The following is a 19,472-nucleotide window of genomic DNA, read 5'->3' as shown; positions in this document are numbered from 1 at the left end:
GCAGTTGCTTAGCATCATACCCATCATATCATTCCTAGGGTTGATTGATCAGGACCATGAGAAATTTTAAGAATCTAACACTGGCCACTATTGCCTGTTGGGTCTGGGATATGGTGCCATGCCTGTATATCCAATTCAGCATCTGTTTTCTTTGTTCCCTTATGTCTGTAAATGTAGTTGGCATGAATATTGGGAAGTTATAACAGACATATGAATCTCGCTGCTTGGCCTCTTGAAATTCTAGAGGGTGTCCATCCTCTCTTTAGTGGCATGAACAAGGGGTCAACTTGTTGAGTTGGTGGCGCACTCACATATTTATGGCTATATTCTAGAATTGTGAGGAACTCCTTTCTCCAGTCTGGCTGTATGCCAAAATCTTCCAGCTTGGGGTGTGCATCATCTGTGATAATTGTTGTATATCCCCTCTTGTGTGGACTGGATGAGCCTTCCTCCACCAGTGGAAACAATAGTAGCTGATCATAAATGTTACCATTCTGATTTCCAACAGGTCAGCCAATTGTGGATTGGCTAACTTGGTGTGCCATTCCACGTTAGACCACAAGGTGCCCTCTCCAGCCAAAGGTAGCAGTTCTTCTAATTTTCGGGCGAGGTTCTCGGAGAGGGTATGGTACATAATGTTGCTTTGTTGTCTCCTTGTAGTTCTAGGCGAAACAATCCTTAACTCCTTAAGGAGCGTAACGAGCACTATAAATAGGTTTGGCTTCCTCCCCTGGTCCCGCAATATCAACTTCTTTAACTTCAGCTAGGCCATCGTATGATGTGGACAACCCATCTTCCTTAACTCTTTTTGCCGTCAGTCGCACCACTTTCCATTCGTCAACTGTGTAGGTTTTGAAATGGTATGGTACTGGTTTATCCTCATTCTCACTTTTTATTTTAGCCATGACTTTCTTGGCCTCTCGCTCAGCTTTTGCAAAGCTTTATTTCATTTTCGACGTCCAGCTTTCATAAACTTAAGCGTTTCTGGTTCTTGAAGGATGACTTTCTCCTTATGTTTCCCTTCAAGTGATATCTTACTCAATTCCTCACCCCAATCCTTAGAAAACTCATCGTGTACCTAAGTTGCTTTGAGGAATCTCAACCATTAGGCATCCCCGTGGGTTTTCTTCGTAATAGGGCATTTTATCGAGCCATTTTTGCTTTCGCGATCTTCTAAGGCGTTGGGCGCTGGTACGGCCTTGTGATCTAGTCCCTTCTATGCTAGAGACCTCCTCTTCTGTCAATGGTTTGCCAATTGACCATACAAACAGAGGTAGTGGGAACAGTTCTAGATTCCACATATTGGGTTCCTGTGGGTTGGATCACATCTATGGTAGCTAGCATATGCATCCAGTTTTCACTGAAATCTGGAGGAGGTAGTGATGCATACATTTTTGTTTCCTCTTCCTCTTTGGAATTTTCCACCGTGGGCTGGAATATTTGTACGAATGTGGTCCGCTCAGTTGTGATGACTGAATGATTACCGAACATTTACCCTTCCATAGGGTGTGCTCTCCATGTTCTCAAATCTATCTTTAAAATTTGTAAATCCCTACGCATATACACATGATTTAATGCCCAATCGTGTATCAATTTGGATTCCCTCATGAAGGGCCTCCCCAATATTATGTCATATGAGTCTAGTTGGCGCAAAAAGCCCATCACTACAAATGTATGATGGTAACAAAATGTTGTTTGAGCCTCACATTCTCTAAAAGCCCAATGGGCCTTGAAGATGTTATGTCTGCCATTTTCATGACTAGATCTGCTCTTTTTAGATCGGGTTTTCCTAACACCATTTTGTGATGATGCTGACTTGGTTAGCCTTTAGCTTGGCTTCATGAAGCCGTTGACACTCTTCTACTAAGGCCCTAGCGTCTTCAAGATTCCTTATCTCCTCTTTGCCATTTGGGTATTTTTCGACTCCCTTGGGGGTTGATGGTCTTTCCCCTTGGATCTCTAGGTCATCAAGCTCTTTTTGGTTGACCGCTTGATCCCCTTCTTCTCTTGATTGGGTGAATCCGATGTTAATCATATCTTCTTTGGATCCATCTTGGATTGTGACCCTGGTCTCACCCTTACCCACTTTTCTTACTCTTCTTCTCTGGCCAGTTTTGGAAGTGGTTGCATCTACTTAGTTCTTCCCCTTGTCCCCCCCAATTGAGCCTGGGCTCGTGTCAAGACATTGAGTGGCGTGATATTTCTAGGCTACACACTAATGGTCTGGACGGTGGCCTGGCTAGAAGTGGAAGTCAAACCACTTGCATGGTATGGACAATCCTTGATCAAATGATCAATGCCACATTTAGTACAAGTAAGTACTCGCATGTCATTGGGTGGAGCAGTCAATTGCTGGGGTTGGTGTGTATGAACCACATTCTTATTTGGACACTTAGTGATTCGATGCGGCCCACCATAGCCAAAACATTATAGCGGTCCTCTCCTCATGATTGAGTTTATGTCCTTTCCCTTCCAATGTACCGTGGTTTGAAACACAGGTACTGGCGTGTTATTTTGTAGGACATAGAATTCTGGTGCAATCTCCGCAGCTTCCTCATAGTACTCTCCACCACTAAGTTCTACTTCGCGCACCATATCCATATCTTTTGATGGCTCTTCAATCGATACTTGGTTGATTTTAACCTATGGTGGTTATGGTGGTATAATAGGTGGTGGTAGAGGTGAAGTGTCCTATACCCGAAACATCCCCCTAAGTAAATAGGAAGAGTTAGGCTGTCCTGCAGCAGCTGCTGCAGTGATTTACACAGGTGGTGCTAGTAAGGCCAATGGAGCTCTAGGTGTCGGCAGCTGTGCAACTATTTAGAACCTTGGATGTCTGCACATGGAGGTGTCATGATTCCCTAATTTTACATTGTATGCACAATAGAGTAGTGGCCCTGCTCTTAAGTGGATATTCGGTAGTAGTGTGATTCAATCTGCACATAGAGCACCACCAATTCCCTATTGGGTATGCCCATGCCCAGATGTTTCTTTTCCCTCCTTTACCTTCAATTTTTCCAGTATTACATTACTGAGTCTGTCCACTGTCATGTTTCCGACTTGCTTGCTCTGAGTTCCAATCTCTTGGTGACTCAAAACATGCGAAGTCGTGCCTGTTGAAGATATTCTGACATCTTCCGGTTTTGGCAATTCCATTATATTATCTTCATATTTAATTGCTAGTTTGCAACATGCATCTAGAGTAGCTGGTTGGGCTAATACTAGATAATCATGCATCTTGTGGTCTCTAACTCTCCCCGGAAGCAAGGCAATAAACTGATCACATCAGATAGCCTTTCCCGTAGTTTGCACCTTAAATTTAAGTGCTTTAGTTGAGACACATAGTCTCTCATCATTGACTCCATTTCCTTTTGTTTGATGTTGTGCAGTTGGGCCACATGACTCCATCTGTCGCTACTTCTGGCAAAGCTGGGCACAAACACATTCTTGAGTCATGTGAAGTTAACCTTATCCTCGGGTTTGAGGGTTCGGAACCACTGATGTGCTTTCCCTTCTAGGGTCAGTGAGAAAGCATGAATCATTGTTATGTCACTGGCCCGCAGGATTCGCATATGGACTCAAAATCTCTACATGTTGAATAGGATCCCCATCCCCAAAGAATTTTTGAACGAGCTTGGAAATGATGTGTGGCTTCATTTGGGAGGGTCAGGATTCTAGAGCAGTGCCTAGTTCCCTGACCATTCCTCAGCCCATTTCCGTCGCCATGTTCAATAGATCCTTCTTTGTGGTGCATTAAGATCAATGGTTGGATCCACCCTTGGTCTTTTAGGAATTGCTCCCCCCCCACCTAGACCTCTTCCTCTTCCTATGTTGGCTTTTCTAGGCATCTCCGGTCTATGGGATGGTCTTGCCATTCATTCTGGAATGGCTCATCATTAGCCGCCTCTATACGCCTTTGCAGAATTAAGAGTTCCATGTCTTGTAGGAATATGGGATGGATCATCTGCCCGATGTCATTTTTGGTGTACAAGCGGTCTTCCACTTCCCTCACCACTCTTGGTAGATTATCCTCTTTATCTAGGGTTACAAACCCTTCCTCCGCTCTGGGCTCTTCATTAATGGGTTCTAAGTTTGAAATTTCTCCCTCACTTCTTCCCATGACTATTTTCGGCTCTTTACCCCGTGATTGGAGTAAGTTTACACTTCCCATCTGCTTTTGTTCGGCTCTAGCCCTTCGAGTATCGAGCTCTTGTTTCCTTAAGCTCAATTCTCATAGCAGCTGTCGTTCTACCTTGATCCTTTTCAGATCTAACTCTACTTCCTCTGAGGTTGACATCTGAGTAGGCCTCTAGTAGAATCCTTCGAGTTGGCTACTATTTGCATTAACACCTTGAACATCAGTTTTGGCTTTAGTAGTGGATTGCCAGCTCTTATGAATCCTTCATACTCTACACCAGACAAGGACTCCAGAATAGTATCATCAGTAAAAGCTTCAAGGGTGTCTTGTGGGAGAGTATGACGTACCTCTTGAGTTTTCCGTGGGAGGAGACGAGTCAGGTGCCGGTACCTCCTCGAGGATGAGAGTGTTAGTGGGAAATTCTATATGTTGAGAAGGGAGAGTAGAAAAAATGCAGTCTGCTAAGAATTGTCAATAAGCGAAGCATTAGGATACGGATTAAGTAATTTGCTAGCTACATTAGAATACATGGGGTAAGTAGGGTTAGATGATGAACTAGATGTCTCTTCTTGACCATGGCCTGAGCTTGGGGGTGGGTGGCTAGGTTTGTGAAGTTTCATAAAATCTTGGAGCTCAATGATATCCTCAAGTCTTATGTTAGGATATTCAATATCTGTGTTATCAAAAGAGTGAAGGAAGTTTGTTAACATTGCCTCGAGATGCTTGTAGATGTTATGATAGAGTTTTAGAATACCAAAAGCGTGATATAAAGAAGATTCACATAAGTTTAAGTGTTGGTGAGTATTGTATACTTCTAGCCACCCATGGCTTATAATCCACCATTGATAACTCTGTGCTACCACCTCGTATAGTTGGCCGGTGTTTCAGGAATATCATCTGGAATAAACATGTCTAATTTTTTGACATTGTTGTCCAAGCTTTCAGAGTTTTGGAGCACCCAACACCAACTACGAAGGTTGAGCACAATAGGGTGCAAGGGATAAAAGTAAATATCATGTGGATTAGTTAATACTACATCCCCCTAAAAAATTTCCATAATGATAATGGGATGAGCATCACGTTTAGTATTTTGCTTAATGAGTGTTAGTTCACCTAGACTTATAGGTCCTCAGACAGATTTATATCATATTGAAGCAATGAGAGGGTTAGTGTAGACAAAAAAAGAGTAAGAGTTTGAGGAGGGGCCCGAGGAGCTACTGGCAAAACTGACCTATCTCCAAGGCTCGCTCAAGGAGTATGCGCATTTCATCTGCAGGTTCTTGTCTTTGACTTCGGTCTTGTATGGCCAATTGACGTTCTAATTCTTGTATACGGGAGTTATTGGTGCTGAGGAGGTTTGATATGGCTAGTTCTCTGACCATCCTGGTAGCATCCAGCTCCTCGAAGCGCCTTGTTGCTTCTTCTTGAGCTCGTCTAGCAGTAGCCTCTCTTCCCTTGACCCTAGTGATTCTTTAAATTCTTTCGATAACCAATCTTTGACTATCTTGTAGCTGCTGGGTGACCTGTGCCATTGCCTCTTGGTGTGCAATGATCATTCTCTGTATCTCAGCTTGATTGGTGATAATGGTATCATTAAGCGCTCTAACCTTCTTTGCATTTGCCTTGTTTTTTTCTCTTTCTTGTTACACGTGGGTCACTCTGCTTTCTTCTTCCTTCTTCACGCTTAAGGATATTGTTTGGATTTGACCTTGTAGCTCTTCTTCTTTGGCTAGGGTAATGTGCTGGAGCTCCTGTCTACCTGCTGGGCATGGATGGCTGCTAACTCTTGGTTATGGGTGACTTTCTTTTGAAGTTTCTCTTTAGCCTGCTCTAGCTGCACTTTCAGTTCGTATTCTCTTTAATTATTTGCCCAATAGTTTGGCTGAGAACCAAATTATTGTTTTCCAGCACTTGGTACCTGGCCTCTTGCTCCTCAGTTGCCTTTAAACTCTTCATGATCACATCCCTATGTGTGGCCTCTACCGCCTGCTGTTAGGTGTTGCAAGGTTTGTACTTGGTTGTTTGACTCTTGAACTTGCTTCCAGAGTGTGGCATTACGATCATGAAGCATATGTGTCATGAGGAGATGGGACCACCATACTCATTGCTCGTACTCCCATAGTGATGTGGTTGTTGCCCCTTCCAGTCTTGCATGCGGCAGATTTAGTAGCTCATCTAGTCCTTCCACTACTTCCTAAAAGAATTTTTCATAGTCCAGATTATGTAGGAATGACGGCTTTAGTACCACCTCTTCGTCCCTCTAGACAGCTCCTTTTGCTTGGACTGGGTGTATCTTCAGCCCTTGGTCTTTTACATGTATCCAATGGCGCTATTGTGACTTGCACTGGGAGTGATGTTGCTTCTTCAAGTTCCTGGGGTTCTTTCACCGCTAGCACTGCTTCTGCTTTAGTCTCTGGCTACATCCCCGCAGGTGTGTCTGACATAGTAGAATTCTTGAGTAGAGAAAGGTTTTTGAAGATTAGCTGAGCTGGGCTTTGAGGGGGAGTCATTTGCTCTGCTTCTTCTTGTGTGGCCTTGCTGACAATGGCTACTTGCTACTCTAGTACTTCCTGGTACGACTTGATCTCTTGCGCAAGCTCAACCTAAATTCAATTCTTTCTATTTCCTCAGCCACATCTGGTATGACACCTCTCATCTTCCTTTCCATCTTCATTTTTCTTCCTCTCTTGATCTCCTTTCATTATTGCCTTAGTTTCCATGAGGACAACTTATCCTTCGTGCATTTCTGCAGAAAGCAATCAGCGCTAGTTGCTCTTTGAGGAGTGCCAATTGCATTCACTCTTATGGTTCTGGTTCTGGAAGAGGCCTCCTAGCCACATGGTTCAGTACCTATGTCATCAGGTAGTATGGGTTACATAATTTTGATTGATGGGCCTTAAGGTAGTTTTCCATCTCCTTGTGTATATAATATGCCTAGTCCTCCTCCTTTTCTTCATGTACCTTTGCGATTCGGATCAGTGGCACCCTATTACATGTCCACTGGCTTCACCTACATGATTAATGTCATCACCCTACATGCCTTCTCTGTGGCTTCATCCCTGATGTTCTTATATTCAGCTCTTCTTTAACATGGCATCCAAGGGCATCTTGTCAATGGCATGTGCATGTATCTTGACTGGTGGTGGGAGCTATAGAGCTTCAGGTATTAGATCTTCTGTGAGCAATACTTGTTCTATGGTGCCATCAACTTTTGTTACTGTCCCCCTCTTGGTGGCTTTGTCATATGTCTGTATATATTTTGCACAAAGTTTTGTATCTATGTTGCGGGGGAGAACTTGTGCCATCGTGCCGAGGCCCACCTTCTCCAGCTTGTCTTCACTTCTGCCTCTTCTAGAATCTAGAGGCACTCTGGGCTATGATATTCCAACACCACCTTTCCATGTGCTATGTGGATCTCCTTGATGGCACCATGGAAAGCCTGGGTGTATGAACCCAGGTAGTTTATCTTCGGGCCCACCAAGGATCTCGTCTTTTCTTCTCGCTCACCAAGGATCTCGTCTTTTCTTCTCGCTCACCAAGGATCCCGTCGCATTGGCCTGTGTTACCTGATAAAAGGATGCATAAGCTTAAGAACTAGATTAGCATAATGACAATGAGCAAGACTAGATGCTTAACAAAGCAAGTGAATGAGAGAAGACACCACAAAATACAAGAATAAATCTTGTTTATTATGTTGCTTAGGAATACAACATGGATGGGCTCTCACAAGCTAATGCACCAAGTGAGCTTCCCTCTCCCCTAATGGGCCTTTAAATAGGACACCACAAGCCCTAAAGCTAGAGGCTTGTTTACACACACACACCTCATCCATTGCCCCTTTGTTTACAACCTTTATTCAACCTTAATTCTCAACATTACCGTGGGGGTCTCTGTAGCTTCTGGGTCTAAGGTCGACATCTATACATGGAAAAAAGATCAGTCTAAGACTGGTGGGGTATGTGCCACCCCTTGTTGTCTTTTTTCTCTTTTTCTTTTTCTAAAAAAAATAATGGCAAGAAGGTTAATTCTGATGGGAAGGGTGTTAGTGGTGTGAGCAACTAACGAGGTATGTTAGCTATGATATACCGTGAAAGTGCAAGTGTCGTGAAAGTGCAAGTCATGAGGGGTAATCCCATGAACTGTGGTAAACCCGTGAGTTGGATTTCCGTGAGATGGAAATCTGTGAGAGTTAGTTCCATGAGATGGAAATCCGTGAGAGTTAGTTTCGTGAAATTTCCTTGAGATGGAAATCCATGAGAGTTAGTTTCGTGAAGTGGATTTCCTTGAGATGGAAATCCATGAGAGTTAGTTTCGTGAAGTGGATTTCCTTGAGATGGAAATCCATGAGAGTTAGTTTCATGAAGTGGATTTCCGTGAGATGGATTTCCATGAGATTTAGTTTCGTGAGAGTTAGTTTCGTGAAGTGGATTTCCATGAGGTGGATTTTCGTGAGACGAAAATCCGTGAGAGTTAGTTTCATGAAGTGGATTTCCGTAAGATGGAAATCCGTGAGATGGAAATCCGTGAGATTGCAGGTTTTTGGTAATTTCCATGAGGTTGCTGGTTTTTGGCCATTTTCCGTGAGACTACAAGTTTTTGGCCATTTTCGTGAAGTATTCGATTAATGCATGATTGGATCAGACTGCATACCAGATTTGTGTAAGGATAATCACAAGGTAATTAATGATGTGATGACTTTGATTAACAATCTAAGACCTTTGTTCAAAAAGCAAGAACTTTGTTCAAAAAGCAAGAACTTTGTTCAACATGCAAAGACATCGTTTATCCCAAGCATTTAATTGATTACGATCAATGTTTGTAAATATGAAAGAAAAGAAAAGAAAAAACAAAGAAAGGCCCAAGATCCCACCTCAATACATACGTGTCGACTGAACTCGAAGAAGTGAAGAGGGAGGTGATGCAAGGAAGGCACAATTGCGTTTGTGCACATGATGATAGGCGATTGCAAAATGACGAAAAAAGGAAAGAATTTTGAATTTATGGCACAGTCGTCGGATTGGGCGGCTGCCTTAATGAAGAATGCCACATGTCATCCTACGATTGGTCTGAAAAAAGTAACCATTTCATGGCGTGAAGAACTTTGGACCAGTTCACGCAGCTCACGATTTTGCACCAGCTCATGGTGTGAACTGTTTTGGATCTGTTCACGATAATCTTTTAAAATCGGTTCACGGTGTGAACCTTTTTGTACCAGTTCACGGCATGAACATTTTTGGATCATGTGTGTGCAAGATTGATACCCTATATTTATCTTCATGCTCAGACATTTAAACATGCATTCAAAGGAGTGAATGATACCCAGTTGTACCTTGTTTCCATTTTGTGACTAATGGCTACCTTCATCTTTTTATTGTTGCCATGGAAACTAAGGTGGTACTTTGGCACTTCTAGGTAGGTGTTGTTGTAGGCGTTTTAACTCTGTGTGGGAGTGCTTGATTCATCCCTCCACCCAACTGAATAGTTTTTATACTGAGTCCTATGGATTGGGGCTTGTATCAGTGTCCATTTGTTGAACCTTATTTTTTCTCCTTTCAAGGTCCTTGTCAGCTCCTTGATTAAGGTGGTTATAGGTATTGGTTTGGCTATATTTAACCCATCTTGTTGGGTTATAGGTATTGGCTATATTTAACCCATCTTGTTGGGTTGGCTTCTTCCTCCATACCAGTGTTTGTGCACTCTTAGCATTGGTTTTAGTTGGGAGTTGGTTTTGAATGCCTTTACTACCCTTTTCTTTGTATTCGGAGGTGTGTGAAATGGTGACCACTGGGTGGAGTTTAGGCACCCATACTGTTGTATTGCCTTAGTAGTAACCTTATGCCATGAGCAAGTCCTTTTGGAATCATTGCTTATGAATGCTTTGTGGAGTGTTGTTTTGTTTGGAGTACTGCGCCAACTTACCTGTGAAGACCATTTTTGTCCCTTGTCTCTCTTTTGAACCCTTCCTTAATTAACCCCCTTCTCCTCCTTGTGGAGTTGGTTTCTAAGTTGACCCTTTGGAACCCAATGCTATGTACCCTATGACTTGGGCTGCTTTTTGCGTAGGGATTGTAGAATTACTGTCTTTTTTGCTTAATGAGTTTTTGTCACCATGCTTGGTCTTTCTATCTCCCGACTCATGGCCTTTTTTGCTTAATGAGTTTTTGTCACCATGCTTGGTCTTTCTATCTCCCGACTCATGGCCTGCTTCCCTGTATTTATCGGGCTCCATAAGGGTATCATCCTAAGATCATTTCCTCTTCCATGGAACCTACAGGCATGACAAATACCTTCCCAACCAAGGAATTATTTCTGATAGAAATGTTCACTTAAAAATCCCTCAGCTTTTGTAGTTGTTAACAAGTGCACACTGCGTACTTGTGCATTGGTGGTTTCAAAGTGTGGTTTATCTAAGGCTACCCATGTCTCATATGAGATCAGGTTATGACTTGATCCCGTATCTATCAATGCAATGCTTGTTGCATGACATTTAGCCATAGAGAGTTCCACCTTGAGTCGTGTTGGCTCAATGTTTAGTTCCTCTTTGTCTAGGAGAGTTAGTGAAGCCATGTTCATGTGCAACATTCTCTTCTCTGGAGTATCTGTTTGGATTTGGCCTCCCTTGCCTTAGCCTCTTCTTAAGCTTGCTGGATTTTTTCTTTTGCGAGCTGCTTTTGTTGTTTTAAGAGATGTTCTTGCAAAAGAGCATCTCTTGGGTCAATGGTCCAAAATATTTTTTAAGTTTTCTTCCATTGATGTAACCCTCCATCTATATGCCCTTAATTGTCTCAATTCTAACTGACCCCCGAGGTGTGATCTCAGACACTCGGCGGAAGGGTCCTAGGCCTCTATACTTGAGTTTTTTTTTGGGTGTTCCCTACACCATACATGTGGACAAGGTCCCCCCATTTCCAGTTCTTTTTGTTTCAAGTTTTTGTCGAACCAATGTTTTCTTTGTAGTTTTTTGACCATGAGTCCATGTGATGTAATTAGTTTGGTCTCATCAAGCTTCTCTAAATCGATTAGCCTTTTAGCTAATGCATTCTCCGTTAGACGTTCTTGCACTGTAATCCTTAAGGTTGGAACGACTTGCTTCCAAAGTTTTCATCAAGATAGTACACAAAATCTTGTTTGTACTCTCTGCTTGATCATTAGCCTATGGATAATAAGATGATGACTTCTGGTGGACTACTAAGAATCCAACAAGTAAATGATCAATCACCTCATTAATGAAATGTGAACTACGATCACTAAGTGCGATCACTAACTAATTCTAATGGGCAACCAAATCTTGAGATAATTTTCTCATATAAGAATTTTGCTTTTATTCGTGCATCAACTCGCTTCGAGGCTCTAGCTTTTGCCTATTTGGTGAAATAGTCCGTGGTCTCACGATTACATATCAGGCTTATGATGGATGTGCCACTAGACTAATAGGTCCAACAAAATCAATCCCCCATTTCTCGAGAGGTTGTCTTACAATAATAGGGGTGAGCAGTATCCTGTCCCTTTGTTGTGGGATAGCAAATCGTTGACATTCATTGTACCTTTTGATAAACTCTATGGCATCCCCAAACAACGTAGGCCACCATAGTCGTGCTTGAATTACCTTGTGAACCGTAATATCTCCAACAAAATGTCCTCTGCCGGCTATCCCTGAATGAGCTTCATCCAATATTGCGAACTCATCTTCTCTCTCACACATCTTCTTAGGACATTGTCCTTACGTAGCTTATATAGTCCTCCCGTAATTAATTGATAAGGTGTAATAAGCTTAATAAGCCGCCACATTTTATCCTTGTTCAAGGGTGTTTCTTATGGGAAACCATAAGCTACATAATTGGATATCTCCTCACTCCATTTGGGCACCATGTCCAGTTTGAACAAACAAGCATCAAGGAGGTCATCATCATCAACACCAGTTGCTAGTTCCCCATTTGGAATTCTTGACATATGATCGGCCAAAACATGTTGTGTCCCCTTTCTTATTGTAATTGTAAAGTCAAATTCCAATAGTAATAGCAACCAATGTGTGATTCTTCCCATGGTGCAAGGCTTGTTCACCAAATATAATAAGGCCTAATGGTCCACGAAGAACACGAATTTGTTGGCCAATAGGTAATGTCAATACTTCTTGACTGCATAAACCATGGCCAACCCTTCTCACTTTGTGGTAGTGTAATTCACCTCTGCATCATTCAATTGACGACTAGCAAAGTAGACTGGATAGTCCAATTTGAACTCACCGGGCTGTGCTAGAACGCATCCAATAGCAAAGTTTGATGCATCGATATGTACATGAAATATAAGGTCCCAATTGGGTGGCCTTAGAATTGGTGCACTAGCCAATGCTTGCTTCAATCGATCATATGCTTCTTGGCATCCTTAGTCCATTCAAAGACAATGAGTAGCTTGTACAATGGCCTGGCGATTTAAGCATAAAAGATTATGAAGCGGTGGTAATACCCAATGTGTCCCATAAATCTTTGCACACCAATAGAATACTTGACCAGTCCTGGTCGCACTTTCCATGTCCCTTCTCATGGGGGGGTGCTAGTGTTTGACAGCCTCAAATTTAAAGTTTGGATAGGCACTTCTTGCCTTGGACTAAGTCCAACGTTAGTTGATGGACCCATGCCCACAGATTGCACTTCTTCATCATTGCTGGTTTAGAGACCAAAAAATCCCTGGGTTATATCAATGATACCACTGGATCTGGTAGGGGAGGGTGGTTTCTCCTCTTCCCCAAACCTAGAGTATTGTAGCCCTTCTTTCATGGATTCTTCATTACTAGTTTCAATGGTGGTCATATTCCTTAAGACACTCAATTGAGTGCTTACTGCGTGGCATGAACCCACACTCTTTTGATAGGAAGATCGTGGGTGATTTGATGCCCTATCGTTAGTGAGGTTGTCTTCGATGAGCTTTCTAGACCTCAAGTGCATGTGAATATGATTTGATAAGCTATTTTGATGCCCTATCGTTAGTGAGGTTATCTTCGATGAGCTTTCTAGACCTCAAGTGCATGTGAATATGATTTGATAAGCTATTTTGTTGCCATAATTAAATTTTGGTTAGATTTTGTCGACTTATTTATGAGGCCATGAGATTGCAGAGATAGTTCACGATGTGAAGTGTTAGAAAACAGTTCACATTGTGAACGATTTTCTGCACTTTCACGTGTTTAAATTTTTTGCTTTTGGACTTAGAATTCCACGTTACCTTGTTATGATTCTCAATGTTCTCAAGACTTCCTTAGCCTTAATCCGACAATACCAGGTTTGTGAGTTGGATTTCATTAAGGCATGAAATTGCAGAAAAGGTTTACGCCGTGAAGAAAAAAGGTTTCATGTCGTGAAAAGCAATTGGTTCACTTTATGAGCTAAAAATAGTTCATGCCATGAGGGGTTCTAAAATGGTTCACGTCATGAAATGAAAATGTTTCATGCCATGAAGTGCTCTGAAATAGTTCACGTTGTGAAAGTTTTTTTGCACTTTCACGATTCTTAATTTTGTCAGACCCCATGGTGTCAGAGGTGTCAGGATAAGGCTACCTATTTTTGGCAAGGTAATCCCGTGAATTGCGGCGTTAATCAGCGGCATTGATGCTGAGAGTGGTTCATGGTGTGAAGTTGCAGAAAACAGTTCATGTTGTGAACGATGTTCCTCCTGTAGTTTCACGTGGGAACTTCCCGTGTCGACTACGGTGATTTTGGGTGCAAAATACTTATCCAACTGTTTCCAAGATGATTGTGCCATGCCTAAGGAATGTAATACAATCTTAAGGCACAATCAATGGCTCCTTATTTTTTCAATTTTTGTAAATTTTTGAAAAGAAAGAAAAATAGAACACCAACCTGCTCGTTCACGTTGATGATTCCGATGATGCAAACATCAAAATTAGCTAGAAAAAACAATGAAGCTCTCTTCCAAGACCACTCCAGCACACAAATGCACATCAAACACAACCAATTTCTCATGATTTTTCACTTCCACACAAATTTTATCCATTTATTTCCTACACAATACATTACCAGAATGCAAAGGCAATCATGAATCTTATGTAATGGGAGCTGAAATTCCAAGAAGATGGAAGAAACAAAGGTGTTCCCCTGGCAGTGGTACCAAAAATGTTATGGGCTACCATACCTCCATCAAGAGGGAACACAATGCAATAGAACATAGCTGTCGTAGGGCACTTACCAATGCTTTGAACTTGAGTCCCTTGAGTTCTCCAAGCTCACTTGAGAAGCTCCAATCCTCCAAGCTCCACCTCCATGCTGTCACCATAGAGTCGCTTGCACCATTGCATAAGGCAATCACTCTCTCTCACTCTCCAACACAAGAATGCAACATACAAGCATAGAAGAGGCACAAGTGCTAGAATGCTCCCTCTCAATCTCTCTCAAGACAAAGAAGAGCTCTCAAATAGCACATAGGGGGATTGTGTTTATTTAATATGAGAAAATGCCTTATATACATTTGGCCCTTATTCATACTTGGGCGCCCAAAACTTACTTAACTAAGGCCTTGAGTGGCCAACATCTCATAATGTACAACTTTTATAGTGCCTTTATATGACACTTATTAATGTCCTCAAATGGAGGAGCATACTTGTTAATCCAAAATGGGATTAACAACAATCTCTCTCTTCCCCTCCACATTATGCTCATCCCATCTTCTCTACCGAGCCCAAACCAGCCCCTCCCCTCCTCGTCCTAGCCCTACCTACCCCAGCCCATCATCGTTAACTCTCTATCTCTATCTCTCTCCCTCTCTCTCTCTCTCTCTCACACACACACACACACACACACACATCTCCCTTTCTCTCTTCCTCTCTCTATGTTACACACTCTCTCTATCTTTACATGGTCTCTCTCTATCTCTCTCTCTTCATGCCATCTCTCTCACTATTTTTTATGTATTTGGTAAGTAGCATTTTTGATCAAAGCCCGAGGACAAGAGGACAAGACATAATTTATCTCACTAAAGACAAGAACCAAATGGAATTCCCTGGATCATTAGCTTTACTATGTGAAGTGTATCCTCGACAAACCAAGACAAGGAAGCTAATGGAACCCCCTCTGGATTAACTTTACCACGTGAAGGGTATTCCCGACAACAAGACTCGATTGAATCCCTTAAATCAACTTTACCACGTGAAGGGTATTCCCAACAAGGAACTCGATAGAATCCCTTAGATCAGCTTTACCATGTGAAGCAACTGGAGAAAGAGTTAATCTACAATTACATCCATCATGTGCATTACCTTCATTTGCACTCCTTCATTTGAATTTGAACTGCACAATGACAACATCTCTAACAAGATGCTATTCCCTTCAAGAGGAGTTAATTTTACAACCAGCCCCATGAGCAAGAAGAAGCTATCATAGGCTTGCTTGAGAAGTTCCTATAGTACCCAAACCCCATAGAAGCTAAAATTTGCACCCAAGTGTGGGGGGTCAGAGCCTACTAAGGGCATATTAAAAGGGAGTCTCCTAGTAGGTCTCACCCTCTTTAGCAAGCACCAACATTACATTACTCAAAAGGAGACAAGGAAGGGAACACGCTCTCTCCATAATTAGAGATTAACCTCTTCAAGAGGAAAACATAGAGCTTGGCTCAGATACACCATACAAGATTTTGGGGGCCATAGTTTTTAATGCTATAGGGAACAACTTGAGAAATTCCAACTTTGAAGGGCCAATGCATATCCCCTACACACCATTGCAGGCCTGGATAGCTACAAAAGCAAGAGATTCCACGCTCTTGAGACATTGTTAGGGTCTCTCCAACTCTCTCTTATCTCAGGTCCAAATCCCAATTAGCTCCTTGCTTCAAGGTAGCCCAAGCTCATGAAAAGACCTGAAGGATTGGATTGATGGAAGGCTAGGAGAGGGGCATGGATGAGCAACCACCTCTTGAGAATGAAGAACCTATAGGTGAAGTGAGGTTGTGGGGAGATTCTCTCACTCCCCGTATAGGTTCTTCATTATATTTTATGGGCATTTCTACATTCATGTGGTCACTTTCAGAATAGTGACCTAGTTTGTTCATTGGCACATCCTTTTGACTACGGTAGTGAACTTTAAATGGCTAAGAGAGTGCTTCCATTTACATGCTGTCTAGCGATGATGGGAAACCCAATAATGTAGTGCACACCCAAATTCAGTGATAACATTTATGATGGAACATGGGGACAAACACGCACTAGGAATGATAACTCGTATCTCTTCAGAGGAGGGAATGAGGAGCACTAGCTTCATTATGTTGAAGTTGTTGATTCCCATGCTGATTTCATCCATCGATAACAAAGAGAGATTAAAATTACCCACATTCCAATCAAATAAGTGACCACCACCCAAAGAGTGAGCTTTGAGCAACCAACAAGAAGAGCTAGTAGACATAAAGCCTTGGCATAAGCTAAAAAATAAGTAAAGCATGTTATAGTAGAAAGTATAAAGATAGATGATCTTTGACAGCAGAAGATTGACTACAAGTGGAGCTTGGAAAAGCCATATTCTCCAATCTCAATTGCAAGCATCACAATAAATCAAGAAATCAAGTTTTATCAGAGGAACACTGAGTTGCTGGATAAGAAGAGCCCCTTTCGCTCGCATAGTGAAGGAGATTGTCCAACGATATATCTAGAACAGAGTTCCGTGTGTAGGGGATTGCCCTTGTAGCATTGCAAGAAGCCTCCCGAGGCTTACCTTGTTGGGCTTTTTGTTGAAGGCACCAACCCATCCTACTGATGCACAATCTATCCAAGCATTGTAGGATAGCTAAGGAGAAAAATGTAGATCTTTGGGTTGATGGTGGGCATCTCTATCCAATTGACCCTCCATTAAGAGCAAACCCTCCTTTCCGCGATTTATCATCTTTTATGCAATTTGTTGGTGAAGGAGAGCTTTGCTTGTTAGTATACTGCAGAAGATTGACTACAAGTGGAGCTTGGCAAACCCATATTCTCCAATCTCAATTGCAAGCATCACAATAAATCAAGAAATCAAGTTTTATCAGAGGAACACTGAGTTGCTGGATAAGAAGAGCCCCTTTCGCTCGCATAGTGAAGGAGATTGTCCAACGATATAGAACAGAGTTCTGTGTGTGCAGGGGATTGCCCTTGTAGCATTGCAAGAAGCCTCCGAGGCTTACCTTGTTGGGCTTTTTGTTGAAGACACCAACCCATCCTACTGATGCACAATCTATCCAAGCATTGTAGGATAGCTAAGGAGAAAAATGTAGATCTTTGGGTTGATGGTGGGCATCTCTATCCAATTGACCCTCCATTAAGAGCAAACCCTCCTTTTCGCGATTTATCATCTTTTATGCAATTTGTTGGTGAAGGAGAGCTTTGCTTATTAGTATACTACAGAAGATTGACTACAAGTGGAGCTTGGCAAACCCATATTCTCCAATCTCAATTGTAAGCATCACAATAAATCAAGAAATCAAGTTTTATCAAAGGAACACTGAGTTGCTGGATAAGAAGAGCCCCTTTCACTCGCACAGTGAAGGAGATTCTCCAACGATATAGAACAGAGTTCCGTGTGCAGGGGATTGCCCTTGAAGCATTGCAAGAGCCTCCGAGGCTTACCTTGTTGGGCTTTTTGTTGAAGACACCAACCTCCTTGCAATACATGCAGCAAAGAGGATTACCATATCTGCCAAGGACATACAACTAGCTCGGCGCATTCGAGGTTAGCGAGACACGATCTAGAGATCTTAGATGTTGACCTTCTTTTTGAAGCAACTCTTTTGTTTTAAACCCCCCTTTGTAACAAGCCTATCTGGCTTTCATTTGTAACCTTCTGATAATTAAAATTTTAAGTTTCTCTTACAATGTCTCGGTGTCATCATGTTTGTTTAACATGGAGTGTCTATCATGCGCCAGTTTGTCACCCAAGGCATCGGAAATTCTCCTAGAGGATTGAGGAAGCTGTGCCAGAACAGTGCGAATTTGACCTCTACAATGGTGATGTAGGCTCAAAATTTGCACTGTTCTAGCACTTTTCCCCTAGCCACTCAGGATCATTTCTGATGCATTTATAATGAATTTGAGCACACTAATTGTGAGAAACAATAGTTTACAAGATACAAACACCTTTAATCGTGTTTGAAAATACAGTGTTTATCATCCAATGCATCGAAATTGCTCCTGGAGGACTGGGGAAGCTATGCCAAAATAGTGCAAATTTAGGCTCTGCAGTGGCGATACAGGCTCAAAATTTGCACTGTTCTGGCACTGCTCCCCTAGCCACTCAAGATGCATTTCTGATGCATTTATAATGAAGTTGAGTACACTAATTGTGAGAAACAATAGTTTATAAGATAAAAACAGCTTTAATCATGTGTAAAATTACATTATTTGTCATCCAATATATCAGAATTGCTCCTGGAGGACTGGGGAAGCTATGCCAGAACAGTGCAAATTTAGGCTCAAAATTGGCACTGTTCTGGCACTGCTCCCCTAGTCACTCAGGATCATTTCTGATGCATTTATAAGTTGAGTACATTAATTATAAAAAATAGTAATTTACAAGATAAAAATACCTTTAATCATGTGTAAAAATACATTATTTGTCATCCAACGCATTAGAATTGCTCTTGGAGGGCTGGGGAAGCTATGCCAAAATAGTGCGAATTTGGGCTCTATAGCAACGGTGCAGGCTCAAAATTCGCACTATTCTGGCACTACTCCCCCAGCCACTCAAAATCATTTCTGATGCATTTATAATGAAGTTGAGTACATTGATTATGAAAAATAGTAATTTATAAGATAAAAATACCTTTAATCATGTGTAAAAATACATTATTTATCATCCAATGCATCAGAATTGCTCCTGAAGGGCTGAGAAATCTGTGCCAAAACAGTGCGAATTTGGGCTCTACAACAATGGTCCAGGCTCAAAATTCGCACTATTCTGGCACTCTCCCCTAGGCTCCCAGGGTCATTTCTGATGCATTCACAAAAACATTGATGGTACAAACTAGAAAAAACAATGATATACTTGATGAAAATAAGTTTGCAAAAACTGTATTGTATTCATAATAAGAAGTGATACATCATCTTTACAAAAGCTTTCTTACAATATTGAGCTTCCTTCTCTTGTTATTGGGCAGAGTGTGCTCAAGGAGTGATTGGACTATTTCTTGAGAATCCTCTATGCCTATGCTTTTGGCTATACCTATACAAGCAAGAACCTTACCCCTAAATCCAGAACCAAAAACATCGAAGGCAAGGGATTTTTTAATCAGAAATATACATTTGGTGCTCTGTGTCATAGAGGCTACACAGAGCACCTTAGAGAGGGCTTTCAAAAAGAAGAGAGTG

This window comes from Cibotium barometz, chromosome 27 (genome assembly GCF_041138505.1).
Source record: "Cibotium barometz isolate CiBa-2024 chromosome 27, ASM4113850v1, whole genome shotgun sequence".
Classification (NCBI taxonomy): domain Eukaryota; kingdom Viridiplantae; phylum Streptophyta; class Polypodiopsida; order Cyatheales; family Cibotiaceae; genus Cibotium; species Cibotium barometz.
Note: the sequence above shows the minus strand (reverse complement) of the source record.